Below are 22,071 nucleotides of genomic sequence, written 5' to 3'. Positions count from 1 at the left end.
ACAGGGTGAACAACCCGAAGAAGAAGAACCCCCCCCAAAAGGAAACCCCCGAGCTTCAAACTAGCTGATGAAAAAAAAAAAAGGCTTACTAGGGCAGAGGGGAAGGAGCAAAGGAGACTCCCCGGTATAGACTCCGGAGGAAGGATTCGGGTGTTGTACTGTACGAGTACAGTAAGGATGGAAGCATCATATGGATAGAGTAGGCTAGACTGGACCAAAGTCTGTTCAGGCAGAAATACAGGTAACCTACCAGCTACCATAGACTGCTCCAGTGCTGTCGTATGCTTATTCCGCAAGTGCATCAAGTTTTCCTTCTCTCCAGGTCACAAGGCAACAAGGGGCAGTCAGCTATCATTATCGAGGGGAAAAAAAGCAAACATTCCGCCATCCGAGGAGAACTGCTTGATCCGACCGAACCAGAGCCAGCGCCGGTCCGTTTTTCTTTTTCTTTTTTCTCCCTCTTCGTTCTTTTTGTCAGCTCCCTCAACCATCATACGGTAGCGTCCATAAACCAGCAATCTAATCAGATTGGACTACTGATCCCCAGAATGCCGGTATCATCGACAGGAACAACAACATCATCATGATTAACGACTACGCTTTCCATTCTAGACAATTTTCCTCGTACCCATAACTTGTAGGCACGCCGATGGGACTTTCCAATAAAAGTAGTACGGTCCCGCATCCGCCGCGATCGAGGAAGGTAGTAATGCTAGGAAATATATATTGAAACATCCACCACTACCGGTACCACAAAATAGCCGGAAAGGGTAGAAAGACAAAAGTATCCCGTCGTCGTCGTCGACAGCCGTTTGTGGGGGGGCAAAACTGGGGGATTAGTCAAGTCAGTCATATGTGATGTGTGTGGTTGTGAGCAAGTGAGGTGAAGTGCGACTTTTTCGTTTCGTGCGATATTGGCACGATTCGCGAGCTGGAGCTTCGATGCAGAACTGGACTGGGCGGAGTCGCAGCCCAGAGGCACATCTTCTAGGCAGCACGATGAGCACGGACGGTATGGAAGAAATAAACAAAAATTCTGGGGCGAAGAAGCAGCGGGGCAAAGGTGAAGATTGTGTGGCTCTACGGGGGGGCCAAAATGAAATAAACGTGCCATGCAAAAACGCGGTGCTTGGTCCGCGGAAAGCTTTGTGTGCAGCGCAGTGAACGGCAACGAGCGCAAGATGCGCAGCCCGTTTGGTCGTTGACCGGCAGATGTCTTCCTGCTTGCTTGCTTGCTTGCTTGCTTGTCTGCTCTCCATACGGCACTTTGCTCTACTCTGCTCTACTGCTTGGCTCATATTCAGCTTGCTTGCGTGAAAGAATCCAAACCTCAGCAGACTACAATAGAAAGAGTGAGGGAAAGAAAGGAAGAAGGAAGGATCCGATCCCAACCACTCGCTACGGTATGTTCCCGGGCGAGGAATGAACGAAGAATTGGCCCCGGTCTGCAGATCAATCGGACGCAAGACCAGAAGCAATGTGTCGTAAAATATAAAAAAACAAGACGAAGCCCCCCCATTGAGACGGTTCAAGACTTGCACCATCCTAGGTTGAGATCTCCTAAGCCGGGTCATGATATTTTGGGACACCGGTACTTTATGGTGGCGAGGGAAAATCACTCCAAATCACAAAATCCATCTCACCATCTTGGTTGTTGATGATGTCTACCTTACAATACATCCATCGACGCTACTACCCCAAGAAGGGTATCAACAATTCACCCCCAACTTTCCTCTAACCGTGCCAAGGTTGTGGCTCCACCACAACCCACCATTGCTTTCACAACTTGGGCACTCTCATCCAGAGAGTGCCCGACAGCTCAACGACAGATTTTACTGTCCACCTACCGACAAACCCCCCGCTACCCCACCAAAAAAAACCAGAAATGTCTGAAAAATAGAAGCTAGAGTTGAGGAAGCATGTTTGAAGGCATCAGAATGTGAGAAACCAAATATAGCTGCTATCGTGCAGGAATTTAGTATTCCTGAGGGGAGCCTCCATGCATGAGTGAAGGGCAAGCAAACAAGAGCACAGCAGCCAGCAGTTAATAGAAAGCTCTCAGAAATGGCTGAGCTTGCAGTCTGTTTGCATTTAAAAATATCTTGATACAATTAGAATATCTGCTCGTCCTCCTATGATTACTAGATGTGCAAATGATATTCTTAGAAGAAATCACACTAGTGTCATGAACACAAACCCCCTACCAACAATCAGTAAAGCCTGGAGTAAGGGCTTTCTGGAAAGTTATTCAGAGTTTCATATTCAAAAACAAAAGCCAATAGAGGAAGACTGTAAAGATGCGCATAATTTAAATATTATTGCATATTGGTTCCTGTTAGGAATACTGGAATCCAATACCTAGAAACCACTCTAAGTCATATAACCCCACCTGGAATCGGAATCTCTAGTCTCCAACACCCGCCTCCAGCCCCTTACGGGGCCCGCACATCATTATACATATCAATCTCAGTTATATAGCTCAATTGGAATATCACGTGACTCTTCACCAAAGGTCAAGTGTTCAACTCCTGTTGACATCAAAGTTATTTCTGTTATTGAGTTATTTTCTACCAATGCTACTTGTAACTGCAAGGCTCTCTGCATGACAACCAAGAACCTCCAATCAAGGGATTATGATTCTATCTTATAAAAGTGCTTCTTCTCTACAGGAGGGAAGTTACTGGATAAGAATCTATCAATTGGGTCAGGAGATATTGAGCTTTGAAGTTGGTGACCTAAGAAGGTTACATAAACGACTTCACAGAGTTATCCATAGCAACCAAGGGTTGCCAACAGAGGGATTATCTGTCAACCTGCTAGAATAGCTTTCCGTGAATTAATAGGAAGTCTTCTGGAAGATATCTGTTAGTTGGATATAGAGTTATAAAGGTTTGAAGTCAGACGACCTAGGAAGGTTGCAATTGCGACTACCTTCACAGATACAACTTGCAGATGAAACAGATCATTTCATCAATGACAGAGACAATTGGAGGCTAACTCAGTTCGACTTGAGAACTAGGCTATAAGTCTAAAGACTCTGATAATCAGATAATTAGTATTGATAACAGTATAGTTCCTAGTTAGTTATATCATAATTACCAAAGGGGATATAGTGATTTCAGGGTCTGCAGGTGTTTGTACCTTGGAAGTTTACCTGACAACGTGAGTTATAATTAGAGAGGTATGTAGTAGTATAATAGATAGATGTAGTATGTAAATACTCAGACATCGGATATAAATATTGAAGTACCTCCCAAGCTTTTAGACATTATCAAGCAATGGAGAAGAGACCTTAACAATATAATATCGTTTTTACGATTCTATCCAACTTTACCTATTTTACTACGCTCTTGGCAGTTATAAATGAAACTAGTGAAATCTGAGCCATCCTAGAAAATCTCCATTTACAGAAATGAATCTTGGTTGGTCTAGACAACGCTGAAGTCTATCAGGTTTTCTCCACCTAAGAGTTTGAGGGCTACAGACAGGTGGGTATAGAGAATAGAATCTATGAAGGCAATCGATTTAACTTCAATGAAAATGGATTGTTTCAATTAGCATTGAAAGCCATCAGTGGATCACAATACTTGATACTAATTGTTAATTGTACCTTGGTAGTACTACGAATCGCGAAGTTGTAACTTCATATGATGTAATCAGCAGAGATGTCTGAGTCTTACCTCCAATAATAATTCTTCTAGGTGAAATGCATTTTGAGGACTGAGTTACTAAAACTGATCTTGAAGATAATATTTTAATGACAGTTTCCGAGACTGGCTATGTAAATAATGTATTGGGTCTTTCATAGCGCTATCATTTTGAAAAATATATTTCACCAAGTTGGACTGGAGCTTATTGACTACTTCTACTTGATTGCCATGGATCTCACTGCATGCGGGAATTTATTACCTATTGTGACAAGAAGAAGATTATACTATTTTACCTACCTTACTGTTAGGAATACTTGGATCCGATACCTAGAAATCACTCTAAGTAGTGTAACCTCACCAGGAATCAGAACTCCTGGTCTTCAACATCCCCATTAGGCTACCTTCCAGGGCCTGCAAGTTATTAAGAATATTAATTTCGGTTGTGTCCTATGACTATGATGCCAGAGAATTGAATGTGTCATAATAATACCATAGAGGTTGCCGCCATCTGTCCGACTAGGTCCTATTCACAGGGCATATGGAAGAGGACCTTCGGCTAGGTCTGGGAAATAAAAAGGAGTAGGTTTGTCAATTATACAGAGAGTTACTAGACTTCAAAGACATAATGTCTTTAGCATGAGCTATATGTAATGGGACGTTTTTGCAGGAAGACATAGTATTGAATGGTAAAGGATCTCAATGAGAGACCAATACATTCACATCCATTCTACAATAACCAGGAGAGTTTAGAAGTTTGAGGGATACTACCATAGAAGACAATAGACTTCAGGAATGTTACAACTAGGTTGCAGAATACAGCGTAGTTGTGGGGATAACTTCTAATACTTCAACAGCGATTGAAAGCCTGTTACCCAGAGTAGCCAAGGGTTACCAACCGAGAAAATATTTATCAATGTGGTGGAATAGCTTTCTTCGAATTAGTAGGAAGTCCTTCAGAAAATTTCTATTGATTGGGTAACGAGTTATGAAAGTTTGAAGTCAAGCGACCTAAACAGGTTGTGATTACGACTACCTTCCCAGATATAATCTGCAGATGAAACTGATTATTTCATCAATGATAGAGACAACTGGGGCCAACTCAGTTCAACTTGACAACTAGGCCACAAGTCTAAAGACTCTAATGATCGGATAACTACTATTAGGAACAGCATAGTACCTAGTTAGTTATATTGTAATTACCGAAAAGGGTATGGTGATTTTCAGCATCTGCAGGTATTCACACCTTTTAAGAATATGCGACATGGCAAGTTGAAATCAGAGAGATACATAATTGTATATTTAATAGATATAGTCTGCAAACACTCAGACATGGAATATAAATATCAAAGTACCTTTCAAGCTTTAAATATTATTAAGCAAATGGAAAAGAGACCTTAACAATATAATAGTACTTTTATACTTCTATTTTACATTACCAAATTTACTTCACTCTTAATAGTCATGAATGAAATGAGTGAATTCGAGCCTTCATAGACAATCTCCATCTACAGAAACGAATCTTGGTTGGTCCATACAATTCTGAAGTCTATCAGATTGTCTTCTCCTAACAGTATATTGTTAGATCTCCTTGTTACCAAGGCTTTCTACCTATCTACCTACCTTTTCTTACCACACGATACAACTCAGATATCAAGTATCCCATAGCATATCCCACTCAAACAAAAGTTTCCAACAACACTGGCTTTCTTGCTCACGTACGAGAAAAAAAAACTTGCAAACCGGCAAAGGAGATGTCACAACCTCCTAAGCAGATTACTCCGGAGGATCCAATGGATATCTCCAGAGGTTACCACTCCACAACTTTCAGTTATTTGTCGTCTCTCCCTCTAGCTCTCCAAAAACCCTTCAAAGGACTAGCAGGCAAAGCTTTTATTGCCTCATGTCAGGAATATGGCTTAGTGAGAAAAGGGTTTTCACGTGACGCATAGTTATGAGTTACAGGTATGTTATTGTTTCGCGAATATGCCCTATTCGGGTTATACGATTTGTTATGTATGGGATTTGTGATGCTTTCGCACATGGCTCAAGTATGAGTCATGGGACATGCGCCGGACGAGTATGCCTTGCGAGTGTGCCGTGCGGGTAAGCCTTGCGCATATGATTTATGTTTCGCACATGACCTTATTATGAGGGCATGGGTTTCGTGCATATGACTCAGTCGAGTCATATGACTTGTTTATTGCATTATGATTAGTTTATGAGTTTTGCATATGACCTCGCTATGAGGTCACGGGTTTTGAGCATGTGATCATTTTGGTCATATGACTAGTTTGTTGCGAGTTGGTTTCGCACATGTGACCACTTTAGGTCACATGATTAAAGTAGGGAAGAACACTATATAAGGAGGCCGATGCGGCCGAGGAAGATAGGTTCTTCACGCTTTGTTCTAAGTACTTTTCCTACTTATTACTTTAACAAATATAAACCAGCTTTACGATCTTTATCTTTATTGCGACATTATCATTATGCCAAAAAGCGCTAGTCACGAAGACGAGTTAGAGAAAGCTTACGATAGGCGTTTCCGATACAAGACAAAGGTCTTGTACTATCGGTAACGTAGACAGAGGCCTAACGCTATCGTAAGACAAGGAAAGGAGAAGACAGAAAAGATAAGTATCGTTCCCCGTTGCCAAGAACTAACAATCCAAAGGAGGGATCGTTATATTACAAAGCGTCACCTAGTGCGAGGCCAAACGATACAAGACGGCATCCTTCAACCCAGACAGGGAAGGAGATATCGACATCGACGATCAAAATCTTAATCTAGGAGGATTCAGGGACGCCCTAGATCACATCTCAGCAGAACCCTCGAGAGCAGCAAGCCCAGTAACCTCAGAGAAAGGATCACCAGTCGATAGCTCTCCTGCTGGAATACCGCGACCTGAGAGAATGTCGGGATCCGCAGTACCTGGGCCACCGGCCCCAGCCGCTCCGGCACCAGGAACCAGCATACTTGGAATGACTGAAAATCAGTTTCAGGCATTTCTTGCAGCCACGCGAAATACAGGGTAAGGAAATGTCCAACGACCAAAAGCAAAGGAGCCCGATACATACGAAGGAGCTGAAGATAAGCTACGAATATTCTTAGCGCAATGCGAGGGATATTTTGCCGTTAAGGGATACAGAGATCACCATGATGAAATTAAGATTCCATATGTGGAATCTCTACTCAGAGGACTCGCGGGACCATGGATCATGCCCTTCCAAGATGGAAGGAAGCAGAGGAAATGGGTCACATATGAAGAGTTCAAGGCGATACTCTTTGAACAATTTGGAGATTCCAACGCCAAAGAAACACCAAGACGAAAGCTAGAAAAACTCCAGAAAGGAAAACAAACGTTCTCAGCCTGTTGGAACGAATATCGACTGTTGGAATATGAGGCCGAGTTTGATGATGTGACTCTCTACATCATCCTCCTGAGAAACTACAGTGAGAGACTCCGAGAGGTATGGGGAATCTCTGACCTGCGCTATACGACAGCAGAACGGTTTGCAAGATGGGCAATCAACAAAGAAAGCAAATTAAACATGGTTCGGAGCAACTCGGAAAACACTATAGCACATAGAGTGGTCCAATCATCCAGGAATGTGGACGGGACCTTCAAACCACCAGCACCTCGAGGAGAAAGTCGAGCATTACCAACAGGCGAACCAATAGAATTAGACAAGTCAAGAGCAGGGCGTGCTCTGAATCTGTCTAAAGAAGAATACGCCAGAAGGATGAATGAGAAACTATGCCTAAAGTGTGGAAAAGCAGGGCATCGGATATGAGAATGCAGAAGCTGGCCGGATAACGGATACCAGGGAAACAGAGCTGCTGGAAATAATTGTTTCCAAAATCAGAAAAGAAGCAACATCCGTGAAATGATAGCAGGGGATTCAGCGGCGGAAAACGACGAGGGTCCCCAGTAAATGGTGGTTTGGAAGACCCAAGATGTGGACCCGAAAAACCCATCAAATTAGCGAACTACTACACGGCACTACACACGCAAGGAGGAGAAGATGATGGAGATCACGTGATGATCAAAACGAAGATTTACAACGAAGAAAATAAACAAACAACAATATATGCAATGCGCGACTCATGGGCCACTGAAGACTTCATTGATAAAGAAATATGCGACAAATACGGCCTCTACACCAAACAAGCGAAGAAAGCAAGACAAGTCTACTTAGTGGATGGAAAACCAAGCGCTATGGGTCCTATAACCCATACGGCGTCAGTACCCATGAAGATTGACAGCCATAGGGAAACGGCAACCTTTCAAGTGGCAGATCTGAAGAACCATGAGATAGTCCTAAGGATGCCATGGTTACGGAAGCATAATCCGACAATCGATTGGAACGAGACTAAGATGACCTGCACAAGCGAACTATGTGCGATACAATGTCTCAACAGTTCACCTGTGGTCTACTCAATACTGATACGAGAAGCAGAGGAAGAAACTTTGCATGTAAAGTTTGCCGAGATGCAGCAAGGCAAGAGAGTCTGGATACAAAGACTGGACCAAGAGGCAAAAGTGCCTACCAAGGGTTCCAAAGAGGCAGCAGGACACGACCTATATGCCAACGAAGGAATCAAGATACCTGCTAATAGGCAGGCAACGATAGCGACGGGAATAGCCATTGGACTCCCAGAAGACACCTATGGACGAATAGCACCCCGCAGTGGTCTATCAGTCAAACACCGACTCATGACCATGGCAGGGGTGATTGACGTCGGCTATACCAGTGAAATCAAAGTGGTCCTTGCCAACCTAGCTCAAGAGGACTACCAAGTCCAGAAAGGCGATCGAATCGCACAGTTGATAATCGAAAAAATCAACAAAGAGGATTTGCATGAAGTAGATCAACTGGAAGAAACCATAAGAGGAAACAAGGAATTTGGAAGTACGGACCAAAACCAGCTCGATACAACAAAAAGAATTGAGGTCAAAGAGATCACCGCACAAGCCTTTGGACGATATTATCGAAGAGGAGATACAACAGGAATTCTCAAATGGACATACGAAGACGAAAAAGTGGTTCTAGCAAAAATCAACATCAGCACACAGCTAGCAATCCAGGACAAGAAATACCAAAGCAGAAAAGGATGGAAAGAATTTGTTCCAAAAGAATATCACCAATTCACAAATCTATTCCAAGAAGAGGAAGCTACGGAGCTACCACCCGGAAGACCAGGAATCAACCACGAAATTCAGCTGGACAAAGACGAAAAAATGGGAAAAACAAAAGAGATTCCCTATAAGAAGTTATACCCCCTAGGGGAAGCAGAGTGGGAAGAACTTAGGAAGTAGATCGAGCAAAACCTAAAGAGAGGATGGATGCGTGACTCTTTTGCGTCAGGAGGATCCCCAATACTATTCGTCAAAAAGAAAGATGGAAAAATGAGACTTTGCATGGACTACAGAGCCCTCAATTCGGTTACCAAAAAGGACCGATATCCACTACCCTTGATTGGGGAAGCACGGGACAGACTATGATCAGCAAAATACTTCACCAAACTGGATATCAAAGACGTATACCACAATATACGCATCAAGGTAGGAGACGAATGGAAGACTACATTCGCCTCAAGATACGGAATGTTCGAATACTTGGTTATGCCTTTCGGGCTAACCAACGCACCGGCTTTATTCCAGAGATGGATCAACAAGGTACTTAATAAATACCTCGACATATGTTGCATCGTATACTTGGACGATTTACTCATATACTTGGAAAACATACAACAACCCCAAAAAGATATCAGCAATATCATGGCGGCAATACAAGGATCAGGAATGAAGATCAAACCAACAAAATGCGAATTCCATAAAGAAGAAACAGAATACCTTGGATTTATCATCAATCGAAATGGGGTCAAGGTTGACCCTGTTAAAACAGCAGCTATAAGGGATTGGGCCAAACCAAACAACAAGACAGAGGTCTAATGCTTTATGGGATTCTGAAACTTTTATCGAAGGTTCATAGAGGGGTTTAGCAGGCTTGCAAAACCACTCTATGACCTAACGAAAAAAGACAAGAAATGGGAATGGGGAGAAACGGAACAAAAAGCATATGATGCAGTACGAACACATCTAACATTGGCACCCATATTGGTCCATTTCAACCCAAACCGAAGGACAATGATCGAGACGGACGCCTCAAAATATGGATGCTCAGGCATACTATCGCAACAATGCGACGATGGAAAATGGAGGCCAGTGTCCTATCGATCCAAGACAATGACCCCCGTAGAATGCAACTACGATGTTGCAAACAAAGAACTATGAGCACTAGTTTAAGCATTAAAAGAATGGAGAAGATACGTTTCAAACAATGACCATCCAGTCCGAGTTCTAACCGACCACAAGAACCTGATGCCGTTCGTGACTACGAAAGAACTGAATGATCGCCAGATGAGATGGATGGAACACCTCAGCAAATACAACTTCAAAATCGAATACCGACCAGGCAAAGAAAGTGGAAAGCCAGATGCTCTCACAATGATTGCAAGCCACAAACCACAAGCGAAAGAAGACAAAAGAATCCAACAAAATACGCGGACCCTATTACCAAAAACCTACTTCGAGGCAATGGAGGTTATCCAATTCACATCGAAGAAGGAAAGAGGAATTGAGAACGCAAACGAGAAAGACAAAATAATCCAGGCAATAAGAGAAGCCATGGAAGAAGGAAAAAAGGAGATGAAAGGAATTGCACTGGGGTTATGCCAATGGAAGGACGGAAATATGTGGTACGATGGAAAACAAGGGATCTCGGAAGAAGAGGAGATAAGGACAGACATCATATGACAACACCATGATATCCGTACGGCAGGACATGGGGGAACAGCTAAAACCACGGAATTCATCACAAGGTCATTCTATTGGCCAGGACTGCGCGAAGATGTCTAACGATATGACAAAAACTGCGACATATGCCAGAGAACAAAAACGGCTAAACACGCACCCTAGGGATTACTAAAATCAAATGAAATTCCCAAACAACCATGGGAAACAATTGCTATAGATTTCATCATCGACCTACCAACATCGGAAAATTCTGATAGCATCCTGGTCGTGGTGGATTGTCTGACCAAAATGAGCCATTTCATTCCGGTTAAAAAAGATATCATCACGCGGGATTTTATACAAACCTTCTTCAGGGAGGTCTTCCGACTTCATGGCCTACCCAAGAATATCATCACCGATCGAGGAATACTATTCACCTCGGGACTATGGAAAAGGGTAACTAGAGAAATGGGAATACAAAGCAGAATGAGCACAGTGTTCCACCCACAAATGGATGGACAAACGGAATGAGTAAATGCGATACTCGAACAATATTTAACGGCTTACGTCAATTATCAACAAGATGATTGGTGCAAGCTGTTGTCAATGGCCGAATTCGCATACAATAATGGAAAACAAGAAACGATCGGCACAACACCATTCTTCGCCAATTCCGGACAACATCTACAAAGTCAGACCACATATCATACAATTAATGATGTGATACTGGAGAAAACAGATATGGCAAAACTACACGAAATCTTACAATACGAAATGAGTCAAGCACAACAACGGCAAAAAGAACAATACAATAAGCACCGAAGACCGGATCCAAACATACAACCGGGAGATATGGAATGGCTAATACCACGCAATATCCATACGACACGACCATCAAAGAAATTGGAGTACAACAAAATCGGACCCTTCAGGATATTGGAAAAAGTGGGCAGCCGAGCTTATAAACTTGACCTTCCCCCCTCAATGCGAATACACAATACATTCCATATCTCACTCCTCGAATTACACAACGACAATGAGTTTCCTTCACAAACACTTATTCCTCCCCCTTCGATCGAACTTGACGGAGAACCAGAATACGAGCTCGACGAAATAGTCGATTCCCGCTTCTTCCATGGTCACCTCCAATATCGAGCCAAGTGGACAGGATATTCTCCTGAACACGATAAAACTTGGTACTTTGCATACAACTTCGAAAACGCACAAGATGCTATCTCAACCTTCTACCAATGATACCCAGGCAAGCCTGGCCCAGGTGACGATCACGTTCAACCAAGACAAAAGCGAGGGAAAGGCTCCCATGTCATTGCAAACACACGAGGGCCGGGGCGATATCCCCCGCCAAACCACACTCACGAGCCCCGAATACTCATTCATGGGGCCAACCAACGAAGAGCTCAAGGAAAGGGAACAACAAGCACGGCATAACGCCATGTCGTGGACGGTATGCTACGATGACGGTTGCCCAACACACTTTGACGACAAAGAGGGCTCGGGATGGTTCGCGAGAGAATGTCGAAAGTGTGGCCCATGCCCGGACCATGTCCTGAAGCATTGTTGCCAATGCTTCAGAAACGAGTGCAGGATGCACTGGGCACAGAAAATATCTGCGGGATACTACCCGCAGAAGGATGGAACCAAAAAAGAGTTGGAAGGAGAAGATGCCAGAAAGGCATGGGCCGCGAGGACGCGGTCCAGGGAAGGAGGGGCCCAAAGCTCCTGCGCAGACACGGAACCGGATCTCAGGAGCCTACACAGGCAGATCCGGGGACTCCCAAAACAACTGGGCCAAGCCAAGGCCACAATTTCGGCAAACGACAAAACAATCGCTGAGCTAAGACAGCTGAACGACAATCACTGGCACACGATCGAAATGGCAAACCTGACTCTGGAATCAGTGAGAGTCAGATGGAGGACGGCTGACGAAAAGTTCCACAAGCTGAGAAGGACCATGCGCTCGGCAGGACGGAAACTGTTGAAACTGGGAGAAAAGGCCTGATGGCACTCAGGCTTAGGAGGAGGGGAGCTAATGTCACGAATATGGCTTAGCGAGAAAAGGATTTTCACGTGACGCATAGTTATGAGTCACAGGTATGTTATTGTTTCGCGCCTATGACCTATTTGGGTTATATGATTTGTTATGTGTGGGATTTGTGATGCTTTCTCACATGGCTCAAGTATGAGTCATGGGACATGCGCCTGATGAGTGTGCCTTGCGAATGTGCCTTGTGGGTAAGCCTTGCACATATGATTTATGTTTCGCACATGACCTCATTATGAGGTCATGGGTTTCATGCATATGACTCAGTCGAGTCATATGACTTGTTTATTGCATTATGATTGGTTTATGAGTTTTGCACATGACCTCGCTATGAGGTCACAGGTTTTGAGCATGTGATCATTTTGGTCATATGACTAGTTTGTTGCGAGTTGGTTTCACACATGTGACCACTTTAGGTCACATGATTAAAGGAGGGAAGGACACTATATAAGGAGGCCGATGCGGCCAAGGAAGATAGGTTCTTCACGCTTTGTTCTAAGTACTTTTCCTACTTATTACTTTAACGAATATAAAACACCTTTACGATCTTTATCTTTATTGCGACATTATCATTACGCCAAAATGCGCTCGTCACGAAGACGTATTAGAGAAAGCTTACGATAGGCGTTTCCGCTAGAAGACTAAGGTCTTGTACTATCAGTAACATAGACAGAGGCCTAACGCTATCGTAAGACAAGGAAAGGAGAAGACAGAAAAGATAAGTATCGTTCCCCGTCGCCAAGAATTAACTATCCACTGGAGGGATCGTTACACCTCACTACCCTCAAGGGCCTTCTCTTCCATTTCAGAACCCTTTATACTATGGCTAAATACCCATATAGCACACCTTGCAAGATATTCTACTAGGGTTGGAATAGTCATAGGTTAAATATGGTAAGACATTTTAACCAGTATCGATACTGCCAACCTTGTCTTCGAAACTCTATCAGCCCACTTACAGGCCACCATGTGAGGGCTATTAAATGTTCAGCAAAAATTGCTGTAAGAACAACATATACATGACAATGACATAGCCATTGTATTATATCAGTATACTGTAGTAGAAGCAAACATCTGAGAAATCCAAGAAAGGATTAACAGTGAAATAACTGCTAAATTAGCAGTACAAGATATACTATAAGAGTATTATGAGGGAGTAATCACCCAACTGCAAAGAGATGCTCCTAAGTAAGAACTCACTCTGGAATGAGCTTTCCTGGAGTTTAGAGTACTACAGACCGAACAGAATCAAGTAATATGAAACTTGATATCCAATCTGGCTGCCAGACAAGAGCAGGTGGCAGATCGCTATTGTGACTTCACCCCTACTATTTAAAGGGATTAGACCAATATATCAGATACCTTATCCCTAGTGCTAGACAAATTTAAAGCACAAGAGAGAAGACAACTGAGTGGTCGGCATGCTATATTGGAGTTAGTCCCAACAGAAGAAAAAGATACTGCAGAAAGGGAAGAACTTAAGAAAATCCCTACTTGAAATAAGAGGTAATAGAGAGAAGAAGAACCCTCAACTACTATAATACTGGGCGGGGACCTGGATGATGGGAGTGATAATAGTAATGATGATAGAAATGGAAGAAAGCATAGAGGAGGGCCATTCAGATTTAAACAGTGATTAACTTAGAACAATGTGGAATAGCCAATGTGCTTGTTGAAGTATTAGCTAAAACTGTTAAGTGACTGACAGATCCACCCCCATTGCTCGAAGTAAAGACCAAACAATGGGTCAATCTTTGGTTAACCCAATGTGTGAATTATTTCGAATGCAATCTCAGGATTTGGGATAATGATAGTAAACATATCATCTATGCTCTGGGAAGAGCAAAGGAGGATCAGGTCAGTCCTATAGTAGTATGCTATTGGCATGCAATGGATGGCCTCTGTGGAGAGGAACAAGATCCAAATCTGTGTTCATAGACTTGCTTTGAACATAAATTCACTAGTTGGTACACACCCCTTGAAGAAGAACCTAAAACCCTACGACACATAGAATTAGGCAAGTATAAAAGTGATATCTAAACGTTTATAGGGAAAATACATAATCTGAATCTCTACTCTTGACTAACAGGACCAGCTTGGCATATAGCATGTGATAAAAGATTACCCTCTAAGATTAGATGGCAACTTTCTCTGAACCAATACAATATCAAAGGAAAATGTGAAAAAGCAGTCTAAGAAGAAGGAAGAGATAAGGAGGAATAGCAGGAATGGTACCATCTAGGCTGGGATAAGTCAAAACTCGTAAAAACATTCACAGACAAAAAAACTGCCGAAAGGAATCAATCGAAGGTAAAAATAGAGAAACTCTTTATAAAGCGAGGTGGTCTCTCCAAAAAGTGAAAGCTGGAACTGGAATCTGAGAAACCAGCAAAGAGATCTACTAGAACTACAAAGTTGACAAATACTAACTTCAAAATAGCCGATGAAGGAATCCTCCAGTTAACAATTGATGAAAGTGTTAGGAATACCAGAACTCAATACCTAGAAACCACCCTAAGTAGGGTAACCCCACTTGGAATCGGAATCTCTGGTCTCCAACACCCCCCTCCGGCTCCCTTACGGGGCGCGCCTGTTATCACATATATTAATCTCAGTTGCGTCCTGTGACTACATTACCACAGATTTGAAGGTGTTAGAATAATACTGTATACGTCGCCGCCATCCGTCCAACCGGATCCTGTTCGTAGGATCTATGAGAAGAGACCTTTGGCTAGGCCTGGGAAGTGGAATGGAGTAATTCCGTCAACTACTCAGAGAGTTACTAGGCTTCAAAGGTATGAGACCTTTGGCATAGGCCATAAGTAACGGGACGATTTCCCATAATGAGATGGTATCAAATAGTAATGGATCTCTACTAGAGACCGATACAATTGCATGCATCAGAAGAGTCTAGAACTCCAAAAAACACTACCAAAGAAGCCAACGAACTTCACGGAGTGTTGCAACTGGGTTTCGGAATACGTTATAGTTATGGGGTGATTCTCAAATACTATAATGGTTACTGAAACCTACTACCTAGAGAGCAACTAAAGGTTACCGACCCAGGGATTAATTACCAGTCTAGTGGAGTGGCTTCCTGCGAGTGAATAGGAAGTCATCCAAAGAAAATCTATGGGTTGAGTATAGAGTTACAAAGGGTTGGAATCAAATGACCTATGATAGTTGTAATGACGACCACCTTGGCAGATATAGCCATGGATAAGACTAATCATTTTATCAATGGCGAAGACAATTGGAGCCAACTCAGTTCGACTTAAGAACTAGGCTATAAGTCTAAAGACTCTGCTAATCGGGATATTACTATTGGGGACAATACGTTTCCTAAGAAGAAATATCGTAATTACCGAAGAGGGTGTGATGGTTTTCAAGGTCCACAGGTGTTCGCACCTTAGAAGAAAACTCGACGTTGCGAATTACGATTAAAGAAGTACATAGTTGTATGATAAACAGATGTAGTCCTCGAATACTCAGACGTGGAATATAAATATTGAAGTGCCTCCCAAGCTTTAGACATTATCAAGCAATGGAGAAGAGACCTTAATAATATAATATTGTTTTTACAATTCTACTCTACTTTACCTACTTTACTTCGCTCCTAGTAGTCATAAACGAAACGAGCCAAGTCCGAGTCTTCCTAGACAATCTCCATCTACAAAAACGAATCTCGATTGGCCTAGACAATCTTGAAGTCTATCAAGCTGTCTCCGCCTAATAGAAAGAAAGTGAGAAGGCAATTGCACTTGTTGCAGAAAGAAAAACTACAAGTATAAAACCTGGTGGGAACAAACTCAAGGATCTAGAACAAGGACAGATAACCACCCATTCAAGACACCAAGGTCCAGAATGGCAACTATAGTCTACTGTCCCAGAAAGATCTCTACTGTCTAAGTTCTAAGAGGTAATAATCTCATGGAAATAGGTGAAGATGAAGAAATGACTTAAGTTATTTCATTGGTATAAATAACAACAGTGTTTGAGTAGTTTAGAGGAGACATACTTTCTAGGTGTCGAAAGCAACTGCAAAAATGGGACGTCGAAGAGAAGGAATTAAGCTTAAAATTATCACATGAGTGGGAGTACACACGTCCTTCTTGCTACCAGGTTAAGGGGATCAATAAAAAGCAATATACACATTACCAGTGCTTCAATGCTTCCTAAGGGAGTATTATAAGCTTGTCCCTAATGGCTTGGTGCATGTCCTCTGGTATAGTTAGGTACATGACCTGGAAACTGAAAGTTGTTCGATAAGGACTAAAACCTAGACAGGAAACAGACAGTACAAAGAGTACTGGAGGAAGTGACAGTAGGGCTAAGATGAAAGATCTAGAGAAAATGTGAAGGATTTCTTCAATCTATATGAGAAATAGGTACAAGAGCTCTAGAACGTACCTTTAGTTAATTCTTCCTAGATGCTATACTGGTACCAAACGGAACCTGATAAAGTAAGGACACTGTCTACAGTTAAGCGAGAGAGACGAATAAGCCTGTAAAGATTATCAAAGAGACAGCCAACTAGCCCTACACACCTAGCTTTTATTTCCATGATAGTTGGACGATAGTAGAGATCCCATAGATTGATTCCACAGGTAGTAAAAGTGGAAGGTATAGGAACCTCTCAGCAGGGGATAAAGACCACTAGTAGTGCACTGCCCAATATACTAAAAGGAAACAAGTTTGTCTGAGGAGACCTAAATCGTCGAAACTGTGCAAGTATGGTAACAAACATTCCAGTGATTGTCACACCTGAGAGATGCCAAAACAACTGAATGACAATTCGACCCCTTATATAAAGAAATATGCTTTTACCATACCAAACCCTGCAAGATATAACTATCCTGAGGTACATGCTTATATTCATATTATAAACCTAAACTGTTAACAATACAAAATACAAGTACTGTTAGATTCAGGATCTAAAGTGTTCCTAATCAACAAAGAACTCGTAAAAAAACTGAAAATTCCATTCACAGAGAGACTGAATCTAGTCAATATTTAAGGCTTTGATGAAGCACCCGCTCCATCAAGAGGAAAATTTCACATTCATCCTATTTGGCTTGAAATAGGACAAAACAAAAACATGTCCGAAGTTGCATCCAAAATTGTAACAGCAGGAGATTATGGAATAATAATCCCTTTTGGGTAGTGGTATTCAGAACAGCGCTTATCCAACATTGGAGTATGTACAAAGTGCGAATTCAAAGATCCCAAATGTAAATCTTGTATAAATGAAGAAGATGAAGGAATCACAGATATGTTTGAATGTGGTGAGACACTTGCTTGGGATGAAAATGCGATCCAAGTAGGAAGAATTGGAACTATAGGGGATCCTAATCAGATTAGCTTCGATTTTCTCCCAAAACACTATAGGATATTCAAAAGCTATTTCTTCCACAAATAACAACATAACTAGCACTTAAATAAACCTTTGAGCATGAAATGGAATTAGTTAAAGGAGTGAAACCCTCCTGAGGACCTGTTTATCCTCTGTCTGACAACAACTTAAGCTACTATAGCAATGTATTGATGATATATTGTGACAAGGAAAGATTATGAGAAGTCAATATCCTTTTAGTGCTCTGATCCTTTTTGCACTAAAAGTAGATGGAAGACTACGACTCGTAGTGGACTACTAAAATCTAAATAAAATAACTATTCTAAATAAGTATCTTCTACCACTGATGTCAGAATTATGTGATCATGTAGTGGGAGCCAGCATCTTTTCCAAAATTGATTTAAATAATGTTTGCAATCTCATCTGAATCAAAGAAGGGGAGGAATAGAAAACAGCCTTCCGATCATGTTATAGACATTACGAATATAAAGTAATGCCTTTCAGATTAGTCAACACTCTAACTATATTTCAGGACATGATGAATGAGGTCCTTCAGGAATTTCTAGACCAAAGCATTGTATGTTATTTGAATAACATTCTAATCTATTCTAAAAATAAGAAGGAATATATCGAGCTTGTAACAAAAGTATTACAACTATTGACAGATTTTTAGCTTGCGATTTCAGTAAAGAAATCTTTCCTCCAAGTTAACGAGGTGGAATTCTTAGGCTACATGATAGCTATCAATGGGGTATGTATGAGTACCAAAAAGGTAGATTCAGTATTAAACTGGAAATCACCAATGTCAGTCAATAAGGTTCAAATATTACAAGGATTCGTGAATATCTACCAGTGTTTTATAGAAAACCTCTCAAGGATTTGTGCTCCAATTACAGAAAGATTGAAGGGTGATCCCAAAAAGTTTCGGTGGGGTCCAGAACAGGAAAAGGCTATTCAAGAGCTTAAGAGAAGGTTTACTTCGCCCCTAATTATACACTATTTCTTTTCAGAAAGAGAAACAATAGTGGAAACTGTTGCTAGCAACTTTGCTTTAAGCTGCATCCTCTCCCAATTTGTAGAGAAAACACTACATCCTATCGCTTTTCACTCCAGTAAACTAAATTCTGCAGAGCGGAATAATGAGATGTACGATAAAAGACAGTTGGCGATATTGGAAGCATTCAAAGAATGGTGTCAATACCTGGTTAGAATCGAAAAACCAATAACTGTATATACCAATCAGTAAAACCTCTAATATTTCCTCACCTCGAAGGTCTGAAGTGGGTGCAAAATCCATTGGGCACAGAAGTTGGTAGATTACAACTTCAAAATTGTTTACCACCCAGGAACAAGAGGAGGCATACCTGATGCACTCAGTTGATGGCCAAAGTACCATGCTAAGGAGGGAGCTACATATCGCGAATAAGCGATATTGAAATCTAAACATTTCCAAGTCAGTTCAGTAGTCAGTTCAGTAATAAGAACTGTAGAAGGGGAAATTCAAATATGCCTAATAACGAGCAGTAAAGCAGATAATATAAGTACAGGTAATATACAGAAAACAGCAAATTAGAAGATACGGACTCCGTAATTCAAGTAAAACGGTTATACACAAAAGTAAGGTTACCAACCAAAGGTTCAAGAATGGCAGCAGGCTATGACCTTTATACTATGTAAGAAGATTTAATCCCGGCACGGGGCCAGTTAATTGTTAGGTCAGGTATTACAATCAGGCTACCACTCAGAACATATGGGAGGATTGTTTGGAGAAGCAGATTAGTGGTCAAAAGCGGTATCTTTACTAGTGCAGGTGTAATCAATACAGATTATACCGGAAAACAGAAAGTATTACCATTTAACCACCAAAACGCAGATTATCACATCAAAGCCGGCGATTGAATTGCCAAATTGGTGATAGAAAAAATCAACACTGTGGATATGATGGAAATAGATAACTGGAAAGATACTGAAAGAGGCGCCTTGGGATTCAGCAGTACAGACATTGCAATAAGGACTATTACTATCCAGGAATTAGAACCAGTTGTTAGCCAGTTACATGGATCAATAGATTTGAATGTACACTATTATGATGTAGCCAAAATACCTAAGCAAACCCTCATGACTAGTACTATACTAATCTGCAAGGAATTGAAGAAATTCAATCAGGAATTCTTGGAGCAAATTCAAAAAGCTATCACGGAAGATAGAATATGGCTTAGAAGCAAAAATGAGTTGGAAAAACTATGAGAAAATGGCAAACCTTTTCTGAACGACTAGACCTTATCCGACAAGTTGCTTTACTACAAGCAAGAACTATTTATACCAAAAAACGAGAATCTTTATACAGGAATAGCAGAAAGGTATCATGATATTCAAATAGCAGAACACTGCAGACAAGAAAAAACCCTTGAGATAATTATCTGGGACCTTTATAGAGAAGATCTGGCAGATTGGGTAAACAATTATGTACGGTCATGTGATGATTGTCAACACAGCAACTCCTCATAATATGCGAAATATGGTCTAGTACAACCACTGTCAAATCCTCTGTATAGCATGGGCATCAATTTCTATTGACTTTATCATGCAGTTACCTCAAAGTTAAGATTGCACCAAAATTATAGTAGTAGTTGACCACTTTTCAAAAATGGCTCAGTTCATTGGATTAGAAGGGACAGCCACTGCAAAGTACGTCATTGCAGCCTTTATAAAAGAAATATAGAAGCTATATGGCTTATCAACAGAAATTGTCTCAGATATAAACTTGAAGTTTGCAGGAGAATTTTGGAAATCTTTGTGGAAAACATTAAGTATAAAAAGAAGAATGTCTACAGCGTACCACCTACAGATGGACAGACAAACTGAGCCAACTAACCAAGTGCTGAAAGGTTACTTGTGAAGTTTTGTCTACTATGATCAAGATGACTGTTACCAATTGCTACTCCTAGCTGAGTACACTTACAATAACTCTGTAACTAACACACATGGAATGACCCCTTTCTTCGCAAATTATGGATTTCATCCACAAACTGAATAGATGAGGGAATGCGAGGCACAAAATCTAGGAGCCACACTCTATGCGAAGTGGATATAGATAATCCATGAGTAAGTAAGGTAATTACTCCAACAGACACATGAGGCTATAGCCAAATACTATGAGAGAAAGGCTAGGTAATAACCTGACTTCAAAATCGGCGATAAAGTAATATTAAACACAAAGAATATTCCTATGTGGTAGAAGTCAAAGAAACTCAGTCAAAAATTATATGGGCCATTTGTGATCTTGGAGAAATGAGCAAATTGTACCTGCAAGCTCAACATTTGGGATCGTTGGAATATACACCCAGTCTTCAGTGCATATCTGTTAGAACCTTACAGGGAGTCGGTACCTGCAGATTGACAACAATCTCTCTGTGAACCTGAGGATATTGAGGGTAATCTATAATGAGAAAAACAGAAAATCATAAGAAGCAAGATACACTCGTACTAAAAGAGAGTACAGGGTCACTACTAGGAGGTATGCGATATATAGTACTTGGTTATATGGCAAGGTTGTTTTGAAGACAAGAATACCTGGAAACCTGCCATAGGCATGGATAATGCAAGGGAAATAGTTGAAGTGTTCCATAATGATAATCCGGAAATGCCACGACAGGCGGAGGAAGTACGATGAAGAAAAAGGTTTTCCTACTATGGTCATGCAAATGCGGAAGGTTTTTCACCCTGCTCTCATCAGGTCCTAAAAAAGCCAATGTTTGAGGTTTAATGATTTATTATTTAATTTTAATTTTAATTTGTAATTTATCTTATATGTACCCAAAAGGCATTCATGGAGAAGCATTAAGAGGAGGGAACTCATGTTAGAAATACCGGAATGGAATACCTAGGAATTACCCTAAGTAGAGTAACCTCACCCAGAATCGGAATCCCTGATCTCTAATAACCCCCTCTGGCACCTTTACAGGGCTCCAAATCATCATACATATTAATCTGAGTTACATCTCATAACTATAATACTACAAAATTGAAAATGTCAGAATAATACCATATACGTTGCCGCTGTCTATTCGACCAGATCCTGTTCGCAGGGTCTATGAGAGTGGACCTTTGGCTCGGTCTGAGAAGTATAACAAAGTAGGTCCGTCAACTACTCAGAGAGTTACATAGCTTCAAAGATGTAATATCTTTAGTATGGGCTGTACATGATGG

The sequence above is a fragment of the Tuber melanosporum genome (genome assembly GCF_000151645.1).
Source record: "Tuber melanosporum whole genome shotgun sequence assembly, scaffold_63, strain Mel28".
Lineage (NCBI taxonomy): Eukaryota > Fungi > Ascomycota > Pezizomycetes > Pezizales > Tuberaceae > Tuber > Tuber melanosporum.
Note: the sequence above shows the minus strand (reverse complement) of the source record.